Below are 25161 nucleotides of genomic sequence, written 5' to 3' on the forward strand. Positions count from 1 at the left end.
ATAAAATTTGAAAAAATATGATACTGTGGTGTATTTTTAAAACCAAACAATAGAGAATTTATATTTTAAATACAATTTTTTTTGCACATTAAATATTTAAAAAAAAAAAAAATTAAAAACACAATGCACGATTTATAAATTTATGTTGTGCATTTGCTATTTATTCTATATTTTATTATTTTTATATTTAAATATATTTTTTTATTTAGCTTTCATTTAAGTTTTCTAATTGAAAGTTGTTGTTGTCATCTAGGAAAATCGAATGAATAATTTTAAGATGTTTTCGAGATTAATAAAAGGAGCCTTGGGAAAATAAAACTTCATTCATTCTCCTCTGCAATAAGAAGATCATTTTACCGTTTTTTTGATATTCTAATCCGTTTTTGAAAAAAATGGCTTAAAACTTAAAAAAAAACACGTTGTAAGAAATCAAACTCAAGATCTAAATTTGGATGTTTGGCTTTTGATATAAACACCAGTTAGGATAACTGGGAACAATTTTGCATATAGGTATCTGATCTTTATCAATCTAGAAGCGCGCTGAAGAAAGTACCCAGTTTTAGTTATATACAAAGAAATATCATTGTAATAATTTTCATTCGATATTTTACCGAAGGTTTGTTTTTGTTTCATAAAAATTCGAAACTAATACTGGTCATTAGGCCCATCGATATATACTATTACAGTAAAAAGTCTGGCGCATGGTTGTAAATGCGACTTCAAGCTTATTCGATTTCGAAAGGGAAAACACAAAATTTGAAATTTAACTAATGGTTAAAATTGAAATATTTGTCAAAGTTGTAATAAAAAATAAAAAAAACGAGTGCTAACTTTATCCTCAAACGTTTTTTTAGGGGGAAATACATTTTAGGAAAAAAAAACTAGATGATCTTAATTGTGTAAGACAACATTTGTCATCAAGCCTTGGAAAAAACAGCAAATATTACCAAAAATAAACATCTAGAAAATAAATTCTACTTTTCGTATTAATGTTAATATCCGTGATTGATTATTAATATTTTTTTGGTAACAGGAATGTGGACGAAAAAAAAATTACTTTTTATGATGCCTGATGAAGATCAAATGTTGATCGAAACGTTGCTAAAATAAATAAATAATAGTTTAAAAAAACACGCTTTTATAGCAAATCGAACTAAAAACTTAAAAATAATTTTTAATAACAAAGAGTTTATATTACCGTAGCAGAAGGTTATACAATCAATCATAATTAATTACTTAAAAATAAAAATATAATAAAATTTAAGTTACAAACAGAATTATTAAATTCAGAGTGAAAAGTCGTGGGGTAAATTTCATCTTGATATCTCTTTTCGTTTTTGAGTTATCGTGTTCACTCTCATAGAGGATATATGAAAAGAATATATTTATCCTGGCGGCCCTAACAAGTATAATGAGAAATTATTAACGAATTATTGCATTGTCACCGGTTCTTGAGACGTATGCAAAGTTTCAAGTTAATCAGATGTTTAGAAACCGGTGAAAATCGTGCTCAAAGATTCTGTTACATAGTTACATACATACATACAAACAAACAAACATACAGCCCAAGCTTATAAAAGCGTGTTAAAAAAAAGCGTGTTAATATTGGCAGTCATAGGGACTGCTGATAGATGTGAAAACTTCGAACTTTTAGTATAAAAATTTGAAAATTCATACTATTTGCATTAAAATTATCAACATCAATCTGGTTTTTGCATCTATTGACAATACGAGCTACAATTATATGCATGTTTATATGGTTTTTTATCATTTAAGTATATTACGGGCTGCACAAGATTATGACAAAATATAAATACAATTCAAATTCAATTGAAATAACAATTAATATACAATCATATGATTTGTGGATAGTATTTGTATTTAAGCGCCCAGCATGTCGGTAATGCGAAGCCATAACGTTTTTCCCTAACAGAAAGTTCCCAACGTTGCTAAAGAAATTTTCACTTCAAAAATATATTGAAAAAATAATAATTTTCCGTCCACATTTCTGTTCTGTTCTGTTGGTAATAATTCACCAACTTTTTAAATCAGAAAGTAAATGTTCATTGCCTCTAAAGGTTGTAATCACCGCGACTTGTTTATATTTAGTATTTTATATATGTATATTATATTTAAAAAAAAGCGTTGCATACATACAACATATTCACACATTTGTGATAAGTATAACAACACGAACAAAATATAATCCATTCACATGGGCTTGCTTTAGAGATCGTTTGAAATATTGACCGACATTTAAAAAAAAAAAAAATAATAAAACGTGTTTATTTTGTATTTTTAAAAAAGCTATTATTTTGTTGTATTCTATGTTATTCAGAAATATAGAGAGAAAAGCAGCTTTGTAGTCAAGCAACACTAATTCGAGTTTGATGTTTTTCATCTATGTTTTTAACATGCATAGTTTTTGTACTATAAAAATTTATTTAGTTTTATAATTTGTATTTTTTAGCGTTCAATGTGTTGTAGTTAAAATTATACTGATGAAAATATGTTAAAAACTTCGAAATCTTTTTCGATTAAATGAATGGTGCTGTAGATTATGTGTACTATGATTTCTTTAGTGTTTTAATCCTTTGAATATGAATGAGCCGTTTTCTTAAGCTCTAGTCAATTCGCGCTTTTCTTATCAGAATTGTTTCTGTCTATAAATTTCATTTTAATTCATAATACTTTGGAAAATACATTTTAACAAAGCATGACGACCACTACAATTTCTCTTGCAGAAATCTAAAACTTATTTTTATAGCTTCCTCTAGGAATAATATTGATATTTGTAAAATTAACATCCTGTAGGTGCAATTAAATGAAACGTCAGTATTATGTACAAAGTACCGTTTATATAAATGCATCATACACAGGTTTTCATTTCTAAAAACTAAATTTTACTATTTACCTCACAAGTCCGAATAAAGGAAATATCAATGAAATATAACCCGTCAGAATTCGCGTCAACCGTTCAGTAGCGCGTTAAATATAAAGCGTTGAAAAATATGAGTATGAATATTAAAAAAATTAAATTCTTTTTAACGATGTTCCAGCATGGTATTTGCAGTTTCTATGTTAAAGCAATGGTACAATTTTTTTTTCGACAGAATTTAACGAAAAATTAAATTTAAGAATTTAATAATGCTTACTATTAATTCCCAAAGTTTCAGAAATTTTGACCGTTTAAAATGGGAAATAATTATGCCAACGTCCCAATTTCGATCAATTTACGTCAAAATTAATATCTCGAAAGTGAAAATTAATTTCTAAATTTTTTTTTTAGAATTGTATTGTATAAACATTTTTTTCTACTTTTTCTTCAATATATAATAATATCATAAAAAATAGTTGGAGAGACCGGACATTTTACATGCTTTAAATGGGACATGACCCTCAAAATCGCGAACTTTATCTTTAAATATCTCGCGATCTAAACGGTCAAAAATTATGAAATTTTAGGAATTCATAAATAAAGCTATTATAAACCCGAGAAAAAAAATTCGGCCAAATCTGTCGAAAAGTGATTTCATGCTGGTACTACCTTAAGTAATTTCACGATATCTGTCACAATTTTTTTTTCAATTTGTTGGGTACGACATATATTAAACTAACGAAAGTACACGAAGAGACCCGTAAATTTATTTTTTTTCCTGCATATATCAAAATTTCTCACAAAGCTTGAAAAAAATAGAAGATTGCAAAAATTTTAATCACATATACCATTTGAAAAGTAAAATTTATTTATGTTTTAGATCGAACGTGATCATAATGCTCATAACGCGAGTGCTGATGGGATAGTATCGAAAATTTTAGCCGAAATAATCTGTTATGTGATATCCAAAAACATATATAACTAAATAAATTCGATAAAAAAATATAAAAATTTAAGAGGCTTTCGTTGTAGTACAGGTATACTCGATTGGTGAAAAAGTTAAGTTTCATCCAGCCATCATAACATTCTGTCGCTTTGGTCCGATTTCTATGCCTGAACCAAAATAATCCCTGTTAGTGCAAAAAATGTTGAAGAACTATGAAAAGCAACCACAGTATATTGCACACATCGAAGAGCAGGCTGTCTTTGTATAAAATTTCTTTTCCTGATAAATTGGCTTAGTTTACACTCGGTAAAACATTCGCAGATCCTTCGTGGTTGATCATCGTTTATCCGTTTCAAGGCTGATAATGAATCCTACTAATTTTTCTAAGGTTTTTGTTTATTTATGATCCCACTTCGACGTATAACGATGTATTATCAAAAACTGCAGAAAGTATAATTGTATAATGTAATGTGAACCAGTGATGTTGGCGTAATAGAACATTTGGTAATAAGTGGATCAATCGCAAAGACTTTCGACATTTTTATTTTAATTTCGTACTTCCGTTCATTAAATCTTTGCCGTTAACTGGTACATTTTCGGACTTGTCAATATAAACAATTACGTAGAATAATAACAGACTTTGTCTGAAAATAATAATAAACAACAACTCAATATTTAATTAAAATATCGTAGTATAAAGTTTAATAGTAATTATTATACTATAACTTTTGTGGGTACGGGTACCTATGTTTATGTAGAAAGCCATCATCATCAGTAAAGTAAGTTTGATCCATGGAAATAAGAATATAAGAGGAAGGAGTGAATAAGTTAATTCTATTCTAATTAATAGGTTGGCTGATAAGTCCCCGGTCTGACACATAAATGGCGTCGCTAGTATTAAATGCATATTATTTTTATATAGTACCAACCTTCAAATGATTCGTGTCAAAATTTTATACCATGCATATATGAAATATACATAGTATATTAAGTTTAGTCCAAAGTTTGTAACGCTTAAAAATAATGATGCTAGGAAAAAAATTTTGTCATAGCTGTTCATAAAATGACCTAATTAGTCCATTTCCGGTTGTCCGTCCGTCCGTCCGTCCGTCCGTCTGTGGACACGATAACTCAAAAACGAAAAAAGATATCGAGCTGAAAAAAGATATCGATTTTTACAGCGTACTCAGGACGTAAAAAGAGAGGTCAAGTTCGTAAATGAGCATCATAGGTCAATTGGGTCTTGGGTCCGTAGGACCCATCTTGTAAACCGTTAGAGATAGAACAAAAGTTTAAATGTAAAAAATGTTCCTTATAAAAAAATAAACAACTTTTGTTTGAAACATTTTTTTGTAAACATCACTGTTTACCCACGAGGGCGTTAATTAGGTGCAAATTTTATCGTATGTATTAATATAGGAATATCAGTTGTGAGTGTGTGTGTATATCTTTTGTTATTTACGTGACGTCTGTCTATACATTTTTGTATGTGTTATGTGATAAAGAAATTAACACTGACTATGCATGGTATTTCAACAATTAACTCAGTCAATTGTTTCTTTTCACTTGTTTTAATTTAATGTCGTGTAATAAGCGATAGAGGTGTAGACAGGCTATGAAGCTTCGTTTTTCAAAGCGAGAGAAAAGCCTTATCATAACAAGATTTGAATAGTGATAAAGAGTGTTAGCAGCCCTTTTCTATTCTTCGTCCTGTGCCAGGTGAAGAAATGGCTTGGAGTATAGTGAGGTCAAAGCGTTACGTTTGTTTACTATAAAACCAGAGATCTCACCTCTGAACTCATATAACTTGCAATGTCTCAAAAAGTATCGTTCTATGGATGGTTCCTCTATCCACTTTACAATATCTTAATTTTCATTCACATACAGTTAGGCTACTATCTCGTTAGCTATTTATAATATATGAAATAAGAGTAGTATAATATATGGAGTAGGACGTTATTATGCATAAAACAAAGAAAAGTGGTGTTGTATAGCAATAACATAGCCTGGCAGGTTTGGTGTGTCTATTGATAGTGATCATGCTTTATTCAAGTCGCTGTCTCTTATTTGCTTCTTCTTATGATTGCTGTCAATTGGCACACCAAACCTGTCTTGCTATGTGATTGCTGTACAAAACTGCTGTGTTGTTTTCTTTGTTTTATGCATAAGAACGTCTTACTTCATACTATATTATACTATATTATACTTGCTTCTCATATTATAAATGGCTAACGAGATGATTGTTTACATGTGGGGACGAAAATTAGGACAAAACTTGGCTATCCATTCTTTCCAAAAGTATAAAAGCTAGGGAGTTTAAAATTTGCATGTAACTAGAAGTCTTGTGAAAGGTTGTCGAAATACAAAAAAAATCTAGAATATACTTTCGAAATTTTTGAAAAATAAAGCAAATGGTCGTTTAATACCAAAACAAATGACTGCCATAATTGTGTGTTTAAACTTTTTTAATTTATTAAAAAATAATAAAAAATGACATTCAAAATTTTCTATACAGGATATTTTAACAATGAACTATGCCAATTGCTTGTTTTCACTTGTTGTATTATACTTTCAGTCTTTATTCGCTGGTACCAACCCTAAAATAATTGTGGAATGCGATAAGAAAGGTGGTAAATGTAACTTGGTATACATCGGTATGATCATTACGCTCAAGTCATTATCATTATTTTAACTAAGAAATAAAATGAAGAGCTGGAACTGATAAACACAGATACACAACACAAGGCAAGCAGACAAATAAACTATAACGCAATAACAATACTACAAAGTTATACCGTAATTATTATTAGTAACTTTCATTTTATATATAATTACATTTCAATACTTTGCATAGCACAAATATTATGGCGTGGATAAGTGTTAGCAAAGCCATGAACGATTTTGACACGGCTGGATTTCGGATGTTTTTTGTCTTATGAAAGTATATAGGGCGCATAATTGTTTTAAAATCATTTCAGGTGATAATTTAAAAAAATTCATTTTTCTTGTTCTTTTATCAATATAAATTATACTTACCGTGCCAGATATTCTAATAGTTATAAGAAAATCGTTTTATCAAAATCGTTTTAATGCATTTGTAATTCTATAATTAACAAATATAACTGAAATTCTATAAACTTGCCTGAAATATTTCGGTTGCTTTACTAGCGCGCATTCAACTTCGGTTAACGCATCGCTCTCAGGTACATTGGATATTTCCACCTGCTGCTTCATTTTTAGATTGAAAACAAAGACTACAGCGCTATAAACTTCATTTACCTTGCTCTTACTGATTCCCACTTTTGTTCGCATTTTCAGCGGTTTGAATAATTGATGCGGAACCCTAATTTTTAAAAATAAAATAATGTCTATATTACTCACTGATAATGTAGCTTTCTAAAGGAAAAATAATTATATAAATCGGTCCACTAGTGTTTCAGTTTATCCATTACAAACGAAAAACTATCAAAAAATTATTTTCATTCTACAAAATCATTAAGAAGTGACATTTTCACGGATGTTTCGAAAACTTCTCAGTATTATTATCAAAGAATATTAAAATTAGATTGATGAGTTAACCAAATATGGTTGTTTTCCAAAAAAATGGTTGCAAATCTATTAAAGGATATTTTTCAAATGTTCCTGTTATAATGCATGAGTTTTATAACTTGATCCAAGCATAAAATACAAAATAAACACCCACCATTATTAATATTCAATATTGTATACTTCTGTTATTTATCAATAATTTCTTATTATTATAATAATATTTCCATTGTGATTGAAACCGCATTCCCGCAGTATTCATTTTATGAAATACTTACTTTAATTAAACAACATATTTATTTAATTGCAAGATTTTAATTACAATAATAGCTACGAAGTTGATTTTAAATTCTAAGGTAATCATTTCGAAGATGATTTTGACTCGAAATATCTTTTTCTATTTTCATTTCTTTTAAATGATGATTTTATGGAGTGTCTATCTATGTCTTGAGAGTTTTAAGTCAAGAGTTTAGTGTGTTTTCAATTCTCTTTAATTAAGATTACTAGACAAGATATTTGTCAATATTTAGTTTATGCTGTATGTACCATATTAAAATCGTCAATTATAATCGAGAGACTTTGATGTAAATAAATATCTTATACATGATTAAACAACACAAAAAATAATAAAAACTGAGTGTACTTGATATATGAAACGTGACTGAGCAGCAATAACCTATCTTTTACAAAAATTATGTAAAAACAACCTTCACTCCGCCCCTTTCACTGGGCTTAAAAGTAAAAGCCACCGCTTTATAGCCTCCGCCTCTCTTGATTTCACTTATCCCCCTTCGATTACACTCGAAGGGATTGTTTTACGCAGCTAAAATATATGCAAAGTTCTCAATTTTTTTAAAGCATAAATTGTCATAATTCATTGAGTATTTCAGAAAAGATGGCCATCAATTGTCTTACACTTACTATTTTAAATTTTTTAGAAACCTGTAATTTATGGTCTAAAGTGATAGATGGAGGAGTAAAATGTCAGAATAAATTCAATTTATTTATTTTTATTTTTTTTAAATAAATTGTAGCTAATGTGTTATTCTGATGTATGCTATATTGGTGTAAGGATTCATAAAAAGCGTAACAAAGAAACAAAAACATACTTACTTTCACATTTATAATTTATAGGGATAGGGATAGGGATTTATAAATTTTTTAATTAATCCATCATTTATTAATTTGTTTTCAGAGTTGTATTTATGTAGATGCCATTCATACCTCTAAATATTCGATCAGAAAGAGTAAATTTTTGTAAGAATACGAAAATTAGTATTTCGAGTTTCGCTTAAATCAGAGTCACAACTATTTCTTGGGCTAGATACCGATCTAGTAACTTGAGATTTACCGCTTTATTTTACCGGAGTAGTAACTAGAGCTTTAACATACTGTTGAAAACATTTGAAATATTTTTAGTCGAAGATGAAAAATTGATTTATTTTCAATGCTTAATACAAAAAAAATAAAAAATCAAATTACATCCATTCATATATCCAAAGATATTTGTAGTAAAAATACCAATTCAAATGAAAATTCCAATCCAGTATAAAAATAGGGAAAAAAATACGAAAAATATAATCTTGTGTAGGGAAAAATGTTTATTATATCTACTGCAAAAATGCTTGTTAAATCTTATGGATTTGATAATAATACACATTCAAAGTATACATATATAGAAAAAAGAAATGAAACATTGATTTTATTTTTAGTATTTATCCATAAACTACACTGAAAAACATTAAAAATAGTATGTTACAGTTATTGAGGGCCTATTTTTAGCCCCCGAACTAAAAAAAGGAGTATTATAAGTTTGACCGCTAAGTGTGAGTGTCTGTGTCTGTCTGTGCTGTGTGTAATTTAATGAATAGTGTTGTTAGCTATGTTTCAAGTGCGCGTTTAGGGTTTCGAACCCTGAAAAACTAGCGATGATCTTCAAAATCGGCTCAGTTTGGAAAATGCTTTAGGAAAAAATGTAATTTAATGGAGAGTGTTCTTAGATATGATTCAAGTGCAGGTTTAGGACTCCATAACTAAAGAATTTGTCGGATTAAAAAATTCATTGAGTTGAAAAAAATTGCATTCGTGTCTAGAACTCGAAGAGCCTAATTGGTAGGGCGCTTGACATGAATCCAGGTGACTAATTAGGTGAACACCTATACCAAATGCGGTTACAAACTTGGGACTAACATTTAACTGTTTTATCAATGTCACTGTCTCCCAGTGTACAAAAAGAATAAAAAGAGGATTTTTATCTGAACTGTAAGTACTTTTAGAATACATCTGAGCAAATTTTTATATTTCTATTTACATGTTACTACACTACCAAAGATAGATTTTATTGAACAGAATGCAAGTAATTCTATTCAAATTCCATTATGATAGGAAGAGACTTTATTGGGATATATTTTTCTAAAAAACACACACACACACAAACTCATTTTTATAACAACACGCTCTACATAATATGTTAGAGAGTTGGATTCAACATCCAACAACGACCATTCTACATACATTCTACTTTTTGGTTTTTTTACATTTTATTTTCACACATTTGGAGAAAATATTTTTCGTTATTTTTATTATTATTATTATCGTATTCGAAAATGTCTTTTTTGAAGTTCAACAACCAGATGCGGTCTTTGAATGAATTGTTTGTTTTTTCATATAATAAAAGGATCTAAACTTAAGGGTAGAGTGTTGTTCCTTGATGGTAAGTTATCTTGAATCAAAACTAAGCACCTAGAAAAATAATCTTTGTCATCTTCAGCTGATCATCTGATTTTCTATGCAATTCTGGTACAACATATTTCAGTTTTAGAAATAATGTAAAATGTTGACGAGATAAAGTTAAAAAAAATTCACCGTCATTTACCTTGAATCAAAATAACACTCTGTACCAATGATAAATGCTCATGTAAGTGAAATAGGTTCCTAATGTAAAATTATCTTGTGATTTGTTAAAAGGTAGTTTGCTACAACAGAAAAGTAGAAAAAATTGTAAAGAAGAATAGAAGCGGTTACTGGACGCTAAAGGATGCCTAAAAAAGAGACTTGTAGATTTTCGAAGCATTAAATCGTATACCTTTTGCTTATACGGTTTTCAAGAGTAATATGTTAATATTACAAATGGAAAAGAGTGTCCTCAGTATTATCCGGTGAGGGTGATTCAAGGCTTATTAGGTTATAAACTATTTTACATTAAGGTCATGATGCATGGATAACACATATAATTTATTGGTATTTAAAGCTTCACAAAAATTCGTAATGTATTCAAATGAGAAGAGGCTAGTCTCATTGCCACCAGAAGAGACTAGTCTCATTGTCTATAAAAAATATAACTGAAAATTGAAATTCTAGGTACAGTAGTCTCCCAGAAATACAACTTTTTATTCAATTTGATGATGTTGAACTCAAAATTACAGGGAAATTTGAAATAAAATACGATTTTACCAGAGTTAAATTACAATATATTATTGGTTCTCAATATTATATCAGTAATATTGCTGTACGAACAAATATCAACTTCGAACAAAATTTGACATTTGACAGTATATTAGATTTTATAACATGAGATGTTGAGGTTTGTATGCAGAACAGTAGTTCTGGAGAACATGGTCAGTCGTCTAAGATTGCAAATTTATATATTTCGATATTCTAATAACTGTCTCGAAAGAATAAGCATGTTACTTTCATAATCGAACATATTCATTGTAAGATAATATTTTCCACCCGAATACATGATCTCAACTGACTTTTACGTTGTGTTTCTCCCTATAGATCATTTAAATTATGGACAAAAAAGTAAGCGAATGAGCTCTAGTTCCAACCAAAAGTGCGTTATTGCTAGCAAATTTCTCAATTTTTTGAATTATTTGCCAGATCTAAAACAACGCTCATACCTGCCTATTTCAATTTTATTTTATTTATTTTTTTTTTAATTATTTACATTAAATTGTTTGACATCCGATTGTTGCATTTTCGCAAACAATTCTGTAAAATTTTTATTAATTGATACACAAGAAAGAAAGAGAAAAGTATACACACAACATTTCAATAAATTAAAACTGCAAAAAAATATTCCTCAAATAGATACCGACAATTATTTTCATATTTTCCTGACTAAAATCATTCCAAACACACATCAAATTATTATTGCATACTTTGAAAAAAAAGTGTAATAAAACCATTTTTTTCATAAAATATATCGTAGAGGTTATGCATATATGAACACGTTTCCTATTATTTGAATTCCAAAACCTGTGGTGTAATATATGACATCTATATAGATATTTCTAAAACTTTGTTTTTATTTAGGTTTTGGTAAATAATTACGGATACTGATATATTGGCGCAGCATCAAACAGTCAATATGGCAGTCATAAACTAGCTCCAATTAAAAAAAATAACTTCGTTTCACCCTACGATCAATTTCTACTCTATTATAACTTTTGATCAGCGATTATTAGTCGTAATAAGCACTTGCTGCTCTAATTATTCATAATAGCTAATACTATTGCTTAGCTCGCCAACTAAGACCATCCGCTAGCTCATCCCGCTTAGCCTGCTCACTAACACAAACTTGACTCCTATTTCTAGGACAATTAGACCCATTTGCTCACTTTAATGATTGAATTGCAAAATATCATTTCTTACTATTACAGCATATATAAGGAATCTGTACACTGCCAGTTTTGAACCTTAAACATAAATCATTATAACCATTGCTTTTAATTTTTCGATCAATAATAAAAGATACTATGCAAAAGAATATTTCTTTTCGAATTTAAATTATATAAATAGTATATATTTTTTTTTTTTTAGTTACTGTTATATAATAAATTTTATGATTTACAATGTTAGATAAAATGTTTAATAAAATTTCTGATTTTCAATTTATAAAGAAACATTGCTAACATACTGCTTGTGAGAAAATAACTAGAAATCTCTTTTATAAATATTATAAATCATATGAAGTTTAGAAAACCTTAGTGCCTTTGACATTTTAGCAAACTTTGATCCATATTTGTCCATAAAATTATTAACAGGGGACTTTCACACAAACACCGTGATACGAGATTTTTGTATATAAAAAAATGACTTGAATATAGAGGATAAAGCTATGCATTATACAAAACGAATGAAATTGTTTGTGCGATTTTGTTAGTGTTTATTTGTATGAATGCATATCACAAACGTAATAATATTTGTGTGCTTTTGACAAAAAAACTAACTATAAAGCGTGCTTTTCTCAGTGCATACTATAGTTGGAGAGGCACTGATTAACTTCATACAATTAAGGTAAGAAATTTTTTGTGGATATCACAATGTCAGTATCTCTGTGAACGCCATACTACATCGATGTGAACGCCACCTTATGTACTGTATTGAGAGAATAGTTACATGTGGAATAGTTATGGCAGATGAGTCGGGCCCATACTATTTGGTGATACTCGGAATATTTCTGGTGAATAGCCCTATCCAATACTGTAATATTATAGCATTGATACTATAATAAAATGCAATATAATAGAATTGATACTATTGGTATATGTCTCTATACCAAAATAGCATTATGGTAAACACCACCCATTTCTTACCATAACAAGCTTTGTAAGCCCAGTGGGCCAAAGTTTTTAGTTACATATTGAGAGCTATACTCACTAGAACTGAATTTCGTCTAGATAGAATTAATTATCAAAATATGAACCAATTTTACGTTATACATTCAAAAACAATCACTTTCCAATTTTTTGAATTTCAGAATAAACAGTAAGTCTTATCGCTTTGCGTTAGGGTTTGAAAGAGTGGGTAAAAATTTTTATTTCCCTTATGATCTTAAAAAGCGAAAACTGACATAACCATGGTATTGTGTGATCTATTTTGAGCGAGGTATTAACCGTTAAAGCGAAATTAACACTCTTCACCTTAAACTGCTATATCTCATTCTAAATTCTCACATTTTGTGAGAAATTTAAGGTATAATAATTTTCCAAAAAATAGCCAGCTGTCTCAGTAATAGCCATTACAATTTATCTATCCCCTCTTGACTTCCTTCCGGTGATTGTATTAGATGTGAACAATGTGAATCACATTTATTGAGAATGGAGGACCGGGCTCGTAGAATCGTGCTTTTTTCGGAATTAACGCTAGAGACACTTTCTTCAAAGCCTAGGTACAATAATTACTAAGATGTGGGAATTCTCTAACTACTCTTGGGGTATGATTTCCTTTTTACTAAAAACAATACAAATATATTCTGAAATGTACATAATTATTATAAAATAGGCAAGCTTTTGTTCATATTTATTGTATACGAATTGTACACAATATAAGAATACACAGATAAAATATATTAAAAAATTCAAATATTTGTGCTTATTTTTTTATTAAAAATTAGCTTTTATTATTCGAATTTTAAATAGGACAAGTAAAAAATACTGAACTGCAAAAAGTATAAAACAAACTTAGCTTAAACAAGGAAAACACTTTCAAATTTTCGCCAATCGATGTTCTAAACTATTTCTTTCTTCAACTTTATGAATAAAATCAAACCAGAATATTTTAGCATCGGTGTTAAAAAAGATACAAACGATTGAAATTGACTGGAGCAGATTTATTTATAATGGGGAAATATTTAAAAGTATAAATCTTTTAAATTAATAAAGGTATAAGTTTTGTATGATTTTATTTTTCTTAGTTTTTTGAAGTACGTGTAAAAACAAAGAAGCTTTTATGATACTGTAACGTTGAAAATTATTATAAATTAAAATCTTGTGGTATTTCAAGTTTTCATCAATTTTCTTTATTAAATTTATGGATAATGGTATATTTCCAAGCAAATTAAATTATTTCCAAATATCTCTATATATTATAAATGCGAAAGTAAGTATGCTTGTTTGTTTGTTAGTTTGTTACGTTTCACGCTAAAAACTAGCGAAAGTTTTTAATGAAACTGTACAGCAATATAGCTCATACTACAGAACACATGAGATATAATTTTTAAAGATACGTTACTTTAAAAAAAAATTTAGAAATTAATTTAATTTGACATTATCATAAATTACAGATTTCTGTAAAAATAGTCAATAAAAAATATTTCACGGCTATCTTTTCTGATATATTCAATGAATAATTACGACTATTATACATTTGCAAAAATAGAAAACCATACATATATTTTATCTATGTAAAATAATTCTTCTCAATCTTTATCAATCTTTACTTTTAAGCCCAGCGAAGCGGTTGGGTATCACTCTAGTATAATAATATATTTAAACTTTATTATCTTATGATGCGCGCTCTATATAGCAATGTATTGTAATATTTGCGTATATATGCTCGTCGTGGAAATACTATCAAATCCAATTTACATTTCTAATATTTTCGAATAAAATTTACAGCCATTTAAAAACATATAGCAATTGTACAAAAACCGAATAACAACACAGCATGTGTATGTATGAGCATAATATATTTATAACCATAAATATATATTCTTCTATACATGTGCATTGTTTTAACGAAAATCGAAAATTGTAATATAAAATTCTCGATATTCTATTACAAATGTATGCTTTTAAAAATTGAATTTCATTTTATTTTTCAAAAATAAAATTTTATAAAAAAAAAGGCTACTAGGTGCGCTATTTGGTAACGTGAATACTTATTTGAAAAAATTGATTTTGAAAAAATTCTAAAATCCCTGAAAATAAACAACTTACTTATTGGAAACAATTTTTCAATATTTAAGTCAGAATTCAAAATATACCTGCATTTCCTATGGATATTTTATTTTTAACCCCCGAACAAAAAAGTTTATAAGTTTGACCGCCATGTGTGTGTGTCTGTCTGTGGCATCGTAGCGCCTAAACGGATGAACCGAAGGGTAATTTAACGGAGAGTGTTTAATTATGTTTCAAGTGCGTGATTAGGGTTCCGTATTCGAAAAAACTAAAAAATTGGCGATGATCTTCAAAATCGATTCAGATTGGAAAAGACATGACAAATAATTCTAACATGTAAATAATTACTATGGAAGTGAATGGTCAAATAAACGTGGCTTAATTCAATTCGAAAAGCGAAATGTTAAAATAATTAGGTAATTCAAACAATAATTCAAAAGAACAAAGTCAACTCAAATATTTCAATTTCAATTAAAATGTTTCAAAAAATTAAAGCTCTCTAAATATCCTTTTCATCTCATCTGATGTCCTTGACCGTCATTTTGATGTTGATTAAAGAAGGAGCGTTATAAGTTGAAAGTGTTTATCTGAGCGTCCGTGTGGTTCTCAGTGACATCGTAGCCCTTAAACGATCGAATCGACTTGATTGAGAACATTTTATAGCTATGTTTCCAAAAATCGGTTTACAAATAATAAATCGTATTTTTCGGGGGTTTTTTAAATTTTATAAATTTTACTTGTTAGATGAATTTAAAACTTGATCTGAATGGAGTAATTGAAATGGCTAAAATAATTATAATTTAAATCTTATTGAATGGGATTAATCTTTAAAAATAAAGTTGACGAGTGTAGTTAGTTAAGTTGGAAAACTTCAGAAAAAGTAAAGAAAAAAAACGACGAGTTGCACTCCGGGAGTGCTGGCAGAAGTGAAAACTTGAATATTAACGTTGTGCATTTTTGATATTTTGGAATGGTTAGGGAATAATTTTGCACGAATTGCTTTAATTATTAGTATATAAGTACTATCATTTAGGTGGTAGAATACAATATTTATTTATTGCGCTATCGTACACAAACATGATAATTTCATGAACGAACATTTTTTACCCACTACAAAAAAAAAGTGTATAACGCCGCTAAAGAAGCCTTCATTTAAAAAAAAAAAACAAAACAAAACCAAAAAAAATTATATTTTTAATAAAAAGGCAACCGCACACAGTGTTCCCAAGCAGTCACCCATCCAAGTACTGACTGTACCCAATTGTGCTTAACTTCAGTGATCGGACGAGAGCCGGTGTACTGACTGTGACATAGTTTTACGCTTTTTCGATCAGGTCACGTGTCCTGTCGCGAGTTTAACATTTTTTACCCATTACAAAAAAAGTGTACAACGCCGCTAAAGAAGTTTTCACTTCAACAATTTCTACGTCTATAAAAATTCTTTCAAAATTGCTCTCCTTTTAATTGCGGTAAAAAGTCTTACCCTTAAAAATTATTTCTAATCAAAGGAACGACTAGACATCAAAAATTCATTTTTCCGACTTTATCATTTTGCATAATTCTTTCGATTGGAAAGTTAAAAGTGGCTGAAATTTAAATAAAACATTTTTCACCAAAGAGATAACGTATAGTAAAAGAACATAAGAATTAATTAAAAAATTAATTCAATTTATAATAACTCAAAAAACTTTTTTATCTCTAATTTCCTTTTAATTTGAACTTTCGTGTTCTAATTTAAACTTTTTTTTTCAGTTTTATTTTGTTTTATATGTTCATACGTCAATCGTTGTGCGGCTCTCTCATGTCAATGGTTGGCTACATATATTGTGTTAAACGTTTTAAAACAAATACCTTCACGACTGTAAAGTAACCGTATATGTATATGTATATGTATATTGTAACCTCCTCATTGTGATAAAGTAATTTTCCTATCTAGTGATTCTCCAATTGTGTACGAAAGTATTATTGTGTTATTTGATTACAAAGTTAACTAGCTTTTGAAAAACTTTACTAAGTTGAAGTTAAAGTTGAACGAATAACTTGTAGGTATACATTCTATAGTGTTGTTTTGTAATAATAGTTAGGTACTTCGTACGGATTTAACATCTACAGGGCGGCACAAATTATTATAGCAGATCTTTATCACCTGGTACATAACATTATAGTAACGGAAATTTCTCAACAAACAAATAGCTGGGATAGTGTCATTTTGTCAAAATTTTAGAAGAGAAAGGCTATTTTTTTATATATTGCCAAGCTTCTTAGAAAAATTAGAAATTTGCAACACAATGTTCCAAGCATTTTTAAAATGATAAGAATGAACGGGAACATCCTTCCGCTCTCTACCTATACGCCTTTCGTAATTGATCATCAAAAGCTTTAAATAATGAAGAATCCTAAGCTCGTTCTAATTTTAGTTTTAGGTCATAGATATTTTGGCAATATTCTGCAAATTTTAACACCATTAATCTAGAAAATGATACTTTCCCGGCTTTATTTGATTTGAGTTCTGCTGTTATACTTTGGATTACCCTGTATAACTGTAAGTAGTGAACAATGTTTAACTTAAAATTGTGAGTACGATATGCAATCGATGGGCTTTACAGCATGCAAAAAAATATTATTATTATGTCTAACCGTTTGTTCACAAGTTTTCTGCAGTTTCCTTTCATGAACTCTCGAAGCATAAGAATAAAGTCTATTTCAAAATTTGCTTGCACACCACCTGCCAATTTTAAGTCTTCAAGAAGTAGCTTCGTAAATAAAGGTTAATAATGCTGGTATGGGTGACTTCTGTTAGGAATGGATACTTTTACGAAGATAAAACATTTGTTTTATTATTTTGATTATTGCTAGTTTAGATAGTTCCCAAGATATTGAATGAGGATGAAATGAATGGGTGGTACACGAGTTGAACCGCTCTTGCGCCAACCTTCATAGCCAATACCAGGTAAAAACACTTATGTTATACTTTTCACAGTAAATTAAAAGCTTAGGGAACGATTTTTGCCAATTTTGTCATTAAGAGAAGGATAGTGAAGGATAGTGTTATTAAGAGAAGGATAGTGAAAGCCCTTGCCTTAAAAGACACGATCGCTTGGGATGACCTCAAAGGAATAAGTATAGTTTCGTCCAGGGATATCCTATAGTTTATTAAAATGTATGGCTTCGTGAGTATGGAGAAAGTAGTGTGAAGCAAACCTATTCTAATCTAATGTGGTTTTTATGCATTCGGTATAATACTTAGATATCCAAATGTGTGAAACTTGAAGAGAAGTTTATTTCCTTTCTTTATCGTTGAAAGAGAAGTTGTTCTATATATATTATATGCATTTTGAAGACTTAAAGAACATGTTCGAGGTCAAATGGAATACTGCACTTAAGCGATCTGTATTTTCTTTCACTTGGTTATTATAACAAGTTACTTGAAAGTGTTTTGTGTAAATATTCTGATACATCGATTGTTTTACTAAGCAGGGCTTATTCATACTGTTACATTAAAATTCTATACATATTGCAGATATAAGAATAACAGAAATAGCACCTATGCAAATATGTTTTCTGAGAATGATGAAAGTTTGATATATACTTATTTAAGTTCTTTACACAGAAGGGAGTGCAACTTGTCTTTATACCAAATTTGTAAATCTAAGTCTTTAAACATTATGTGCATTACTAAACTTTTTGATATTTTTTTCAGATTGATTTCTAAGTAGAAATTTTTTAAATATTTTCTTAATTTCGTAACTTTCGCTTTCAGGTGTTATCTCAAAAACTTTTTTTCATCAAAATTAAAGGTCTGTATAGTAAAATTTTGTGGTTTTGGATACCACTTTAATCTTAATCTTTGATCTTTTAAGCAAAAAATTGATTTTTTAAGTATGTCATGTATGTAGATCATAAATATGTTGAAAGATTTCAATTCGATGATTCAAAGTTAAAATCTAGCTTATTTAGTTCGTAGCTGTGTTTGATTAAGTATTAAAATGGACAAAGACCCAAGTGCTCGTTTAAAAAATTTTGGCGAATATCAGATTTTATAAATCTTAAAGTAGAAGCATGCGCATGTCAAAAATAGTGAACAAATTCTAAACAAGTCGTAATTTATTGTTTAAATTGCGTTTATTGGTGAAAAATGTCAATGTCTCATAAAATTAGCAATTTTTTCGAAAGAATATAAAAAAATAAAAATGCCCAATAGTTTCTTTTTTCATATAAATTCAGAAGTCATTAACTTCTAGTGCTGAAAAACCACTTTATATAAATAATTTGTCATGATTTTCTCTGAAATGGCGACATAAAGAAATTATTTTCAGTAAACGTTTATTTTCTTTTACTTAAAAATTCCCAGAAATACTACTAGCCAAAGCAGTAAAATAATCCTTTGATTTGTAGAGATGTTTAAATTTATCTACTTTTTTAATGTTTTTTATTGCAAAACTTATCTTTATTATTTTAGTAAGATTGTATAGACGTTCTAGGTTTAGGTGAAGAAAACATTTCGATTAATTTTTGCAAAATTTGTTTAACTGATCAAGGACATCTCATAGGCGGTTGCTGATGAAATTTTGTTGGCAATATTTTAGACAACTGAAACGTCGCTCATAGTAGGTTTTCAATGTAATTTTTCTTAACATTGCATTTCAAAGATCATGTGAAGGTTAAATAATATGACCTCTCGTATAAAACAGTAGTTTTTATGATGCATGATGCACATCAAACATAGTGAATGAAAAATGAATAATATATGAATGATGTAAGAAGTATTATTACTACTTCTTATTATAAATAATATAAAATTAAGAAGTTTACTACTTTTCATTCTTTGTACAAAACTTTCCGGTTCTTCTTTATAATAGAAAGAACACATAATAATATATATCTTTTTATTTCAACTTTATGTTATTGTACATATAAAAGATAAACTTTAAGAAGTAAGCAGCAGCAATAAGAGTAAGCAAAACAAAGCAAAATTATTTATTTACATGTATAGAATATTATAGAAAAACATAATAAATAATAAATAAACAAAAATAATGGAAAAGAGTAAACCATTTAGAGTGTCCAAAAAAACAAACAAACAACTTAAATAATACACAAGCTCTTAAAAATTGGTTGAAGCTCTAACCTGGGCCACATTCACATCAACTATTCTGAAACACTAAAAAAAAAAATTACACTTCTCATATACAATTTGTAATCCTCGTATATACATTTTAATTTGCTTTATTTTGATAGGTTTGATTAATTTATTTTATTAACGTATGACTATTTCGCGCCATAAACCCGCCTTTTGATCAAGAACCTATCGAAATACATTAAAGTTTTTAAGATGAATATAACGATACCTTAACTTTCGAAATCCATTAAACCGTTCAGTAGATACGAGATACTTAAGAAATTTACAAAGAAACATACAATATACGATCAAAAAACTAAACCACTCCTTGGTAGTCGGGTATAAAAGCAATTGTATTTGATTTAAGACATTTATGTGAATAGCGTCCATATCAGAGTCGTGCCTCATTAGGCTGTGGGCTAACCAGCCCACACATACTAAAAGCGACTTGCTTATGAGATACTAAATTCACGAGGCAATGTAAATAATATTGAGAAAATCATCATGCAACATTGTTTAATATGCAAAGTCGAACAACGCATTCAAATTATTGAGATTTTTAAAATCAAAACGAGTGTTCAGTTTGAGCTTCTTAACCGTGTACTTCATGATTTTGATGTCTCATATAGTGAAGATGAGACGGGTATTTATCGTTTGGTAATAAATTATCGTCGTTGAATTGTGACGTTTGATCCAGTGCTCTTAAAAATAAGCACATAAATGATATCGATGATACCAAACCGGACATATGTGATCGAATAATTCTATTTGTCACAAAAGCACTGCCTATCGAAGTTGTGAATTACATTTTGCTGGTATCATATACCACACAAATTGCGATTAAATACTTATTAAAAAAATTCCAAATTTGGAAAAATTATATCTCATTTTCAAGTTGTTTAAGTATAATTTCGGACACTCTCTTTGGAAAACCATTTATAATGAATTTTACTTGATATATGAATGTTATTATAGCTGTGTGTGTCTATTGTTTTGTTTGTATGCTTAGAAAGATGTGTTTGTTACTCTTTGTTATATTAATAAAAGTTTTTTTCTTTAAAATATTCGAACTGATTGTGATTGAAAAATGATACGTGTGCGGAAACATATAATCGAAATAGAACTTCTTTGAGAGTTTGAAACTTATATTATCATTTCATTATGTTAATGACAGTGGTAATTTTTAACCAAATTAGTTTTTAGTAGCTAATTAATTCGTCCATGAATAAATGTGTAATGAATCAAGTAATTTTCAAACATAGCACAAATATTTTTATGATTGAGTTAAAGAATTTTTAGGTTTACACTACTTTTCGCATTTGTTACAATAATTACGTAAAACGACTATTCATAAAGGTTATGGTAAAACTGAGACGTAAAACCAAATTTAGGGACCCCATCCAAAAACCACTGGCTATAAGAATATTATGGAAATGTGAAGTAAAAATAACAGTATTTTGTCGAACTAAAATTACTCAAATTATAACAGGAAAGAATCTTTGAATTTAAAACTACTATATATACCTTGGTTTTCAATTTTCCATCTACTAATTCCTGATGTTTTCGCTAATTACTTAGTTATTTTTTGTGTAATTTTGGCATTATACGATTTTCCGCTGTTTTGCTCGCCTATTTTGGGCGTGTTCTCGAAAGTTCATTTCATTTTGAAACAGCAGATTTTATTGCACTCATGCATTTATGAAGGAATCAATTACTTATAAATTTTGGAGTCATTAAACAACTGAAATGATTAAAACCAAAATTGTACAAGAAAAAAAATTGGGTTTGCTCTGTCTAAATGTCTCATTACTGTCTCTTAAATTTTAACTCCAAGTATATATCAGCTCAATCTTTGCTGTATATTCAAAAAATCAATTTTTTGTTTTGATAATGTTATCAAAATTCCTTAGAAATTCAAAATTTTAAGATTTTAACATAAATTGCGTATCAATTACGGCTTGTTTATAAACTCCATTTCTTAGGTTGTTTATCCAAAAATATTTATTTTGTTTGACCGAGAAGGTATGTTATTTATTAAGATTGTTGAATAAAATCTAAATTTTTAAGCACGAATATGAAAATTTTATTATTATTTTTACAATTTTATTATTACTTTTAAATAAAAATAAATTTATGAAAATAAACAACACTTGAAATCTGCTTATTTTAACAGTCAAAAAACAAGTCGTTGAACTCGATAATAACAACTCATAATTTTTGCGTCATTGAAAACAATTTTTTTTATTCAAATAAAAATATATAGAAAATATTTCAAGTGAGATTAATATCATAATGTTGAAAATAAATCAATGATTGAAGTGTCAATAAATAAGACAGAAATCTTCTCAATATCTCACGGAAAACAAAAAATAAAAATATTTTCAAGACAAAAATCTATACTTCTTTATATATAAAATGAATAAAATTCAATTCAAACTTGTTCTTCGATGTATTAGAAAATATATCTGAAAGGCAAACAGAAAAAAATTGCATAATGCTGTCATAATACAAACAAGAACTAAAAATAAAAATTTTAAATCTATATATTGTGTAAGTACACATGTGGGTGTGTGAATGTATGTGTGCGGTTAAGGGATAAGATGTTCAACATTTCATACATATGTAGGTACAAGAAATTCATTAAATCTTGAGGGTACTACTACTTCATTAGATTATATAGTAATATTTACAAAAAAATAAGCGAAAACAAACAATTGACTGAGTTATTTCTTGAAATACCATGTATAGGCATAGTGTTTATTACGTGTTGAAAGTTTATATGAAACTCTGTAATCTTGGTGATGATAGTTTGTATGAAAATTCGTCATTTTTGAATTAAACTTAACCGATTTTAAAAATTATTTCAACTTTAATAAGTTACAATGCTGAGTTTCTGAGAAACCGCATTATTTGGATCGATTTGAATTCGTATCTCAAAAACTATTCCACCAGTCATCAAATGCACACGATTTTTGCACTTTTTGGGTCAAAATTACCTTATATACTGAGTTTTATTGAAATTGCAGATAAAAAAATTTCTCGATTTCTTACAATTTTTTTAAGGGGGATAATTTGCAATTTTTCTCTTTACAAAAATCGAGAAAAACGCAAAAAAAAAAATTTGTTTTGGAATTTGATAAAACTCGGTGGATGAGGGTGATTTGATAAAACTCGGTGGAAGTAATTTTGACCCAAAAGATATAAAAATCAGGTTGATTTAATGATTGGATGCAAAGTTTCTGAGAAATCGCAATATTTGGATCGATTTTAGTCCGTATCTCAAAAACTATACGACCAGTCATCGAATGCACCAGATTTTTTAACTTTTTGGGTCACAATTACCTTATATACTGAGTTTTTTCGAAATTGGAGATAGTGTTTATCTATTGAAGTCGGAAAACCAAAATTTTTGAAGTGAAAAAAACTTCTTTTGACACGTTGAACATTTTTTAGATGACAAAAATCATGGTATTCGCGTCATTGTCACCGTCACAGTCATCGCGTGTGTTTGTAATTGAGCTCCCACTGAACAAATGGGCCGATTTTGATAACATTTCATGAGTGTGTTCAAGCGGGTGGTTTAGATTCACAGTTCGTTTCACTATAAATTGTTTTTAAGGGTACCGCACTAAAAACTTAAAACCCATGAAATAAATGGCGGAAACGCATATAAATAACAAGTTACTGACTATTCACTTCTATTGGTATCCCCCAAAGCAACAAAAAAATAGTCAAAAATTCAAAATTTTCAATGTTTGTTAGTTTTACAAGAACGATACAACGGGTACACGTACTTACGAAAGATTCGAAGTCAAACCGAAATCAGTCAAAACGAGTTTAGAAATGTTGATTTTCCAAAGAAAATTCAAATCGCAATGAATTGTAACAGAGACAAATCTCGTTACTTTAAAAATTAATCTCCCTTGAATTTCGTTTCGTGTAGCCTTGAAGAATACAACAACATTAAAAATAAGCAAATTTTAATTTATATCAATATGTTAACGAGTCTCTCGTTGAGATCAGTTTATTTTTACGGTTTTATCAGGAACTGTTTGATCTAGCACCGTTTCCAATTATTTTTCTAACAATTTGACCTATAGCCAAGATCTTTAAAAGTGAGGTTCTCGTGATTCTGACTTTAATCGACGCAATATAATACTTTAAACTATTCATTGCGAATTTTCTTAGTATTTTATGAACTCTTTGTACAAATATATGAATGTTTGAAAAACTGCTGTATGGCACAAGTGTTGACTAGAAGATATAGAGCTTATCCATCTTAAAAACTTGACTCATTTTCTTTATATCAGATTATTTTACAGACTGGACATATCAATCTTACAAGTTTGCTTTGCAACAGAAACTCATACATCTAACATATACGACGAGTACTCAATATACCTATTTCATACTTCGTATTTTAATGTTGTACTGATCTCTTTACTTTAAAACTTTTCGATCTAAAATTTATTTTTTCGTTTTGGGATGAAATTTAATATTTTATACATACAAGAAAAACTGTAAATTGAGTTGAATTTTGATCAGAAATCGTAGATGATGTTAACAATTTTATGTTCCTTTACGATATTGACTGACGTATGCATATACTTAAGTTACTCAGTTTTATACAATCTTTTTCGAGAGTTTTTCCTTGTTAAACGTACGCAAATCTTTTATGTTATACAACACTTCATCCTCACATTCAGAACTGTTTTTAAAAAGGTACGTAAGAACTTACGCTCAGTCTGGAGGGGCTTTTTGTTTTCGAAGCGGAAAGCGGAAGATTCCTTTGACTATAATCTTCTGATCCAGGGCTCTTCAAAATAAGCACAATAAATCTCATCGAAGATATAAAACCTGATATATGTGATCGAATAATTCTATTTTTCACAAAAGCCAAGCAAAGTTGTAAATTACAATTGGCTGGTATTATAAATCACACAAATTGCCATAAAATACTTTACAAATAAATGGCAAATTTTGAAAA

At 28.8% G+C, this 25161-nt stretch overlaps 1 protein-coding gene across 2 annotated transcripts in view; it reads left to right on the top strand.

The window, feature by feature from the left end:
• The window catches only part of LOC123290787, a 479121-nt gene that overhangs the window by 93301 nt on the left and 360659 nt on the right, over window positions 1-25161 (top strand). Inside the window, exon 1 of one of the 2 annotated variants that reach the window (XM_044871116.1) lies at window positions 18831-18852. The exons of the other annotated variant lie outside the window; for it this stretch is intronic. The gene's annotated coding sequence lies outside the window, so the exon portion shown is untranslated. Of the gene's footprint in view, window positions 1-18830; window positions 18853-25161 lie in introns of those variants that run through there. 2 annotated transcript variants of the gene reach the window in all.

Source organism: Chrysoperla carnea, chromosome 1, assembly GCF_905475395.1.
Source record: "Chrysoperla carnea chromosome 1, inChrCarn1.1, whole genome shotgun sequence".
In the NCBI taxonomy this organism is placed as follows: Eukaryota; Metazoa; Arthropoda; class Insecta; order Neuroptera; family Chrysopidae; genus Chrysoperla; species Chrysoperla carnea.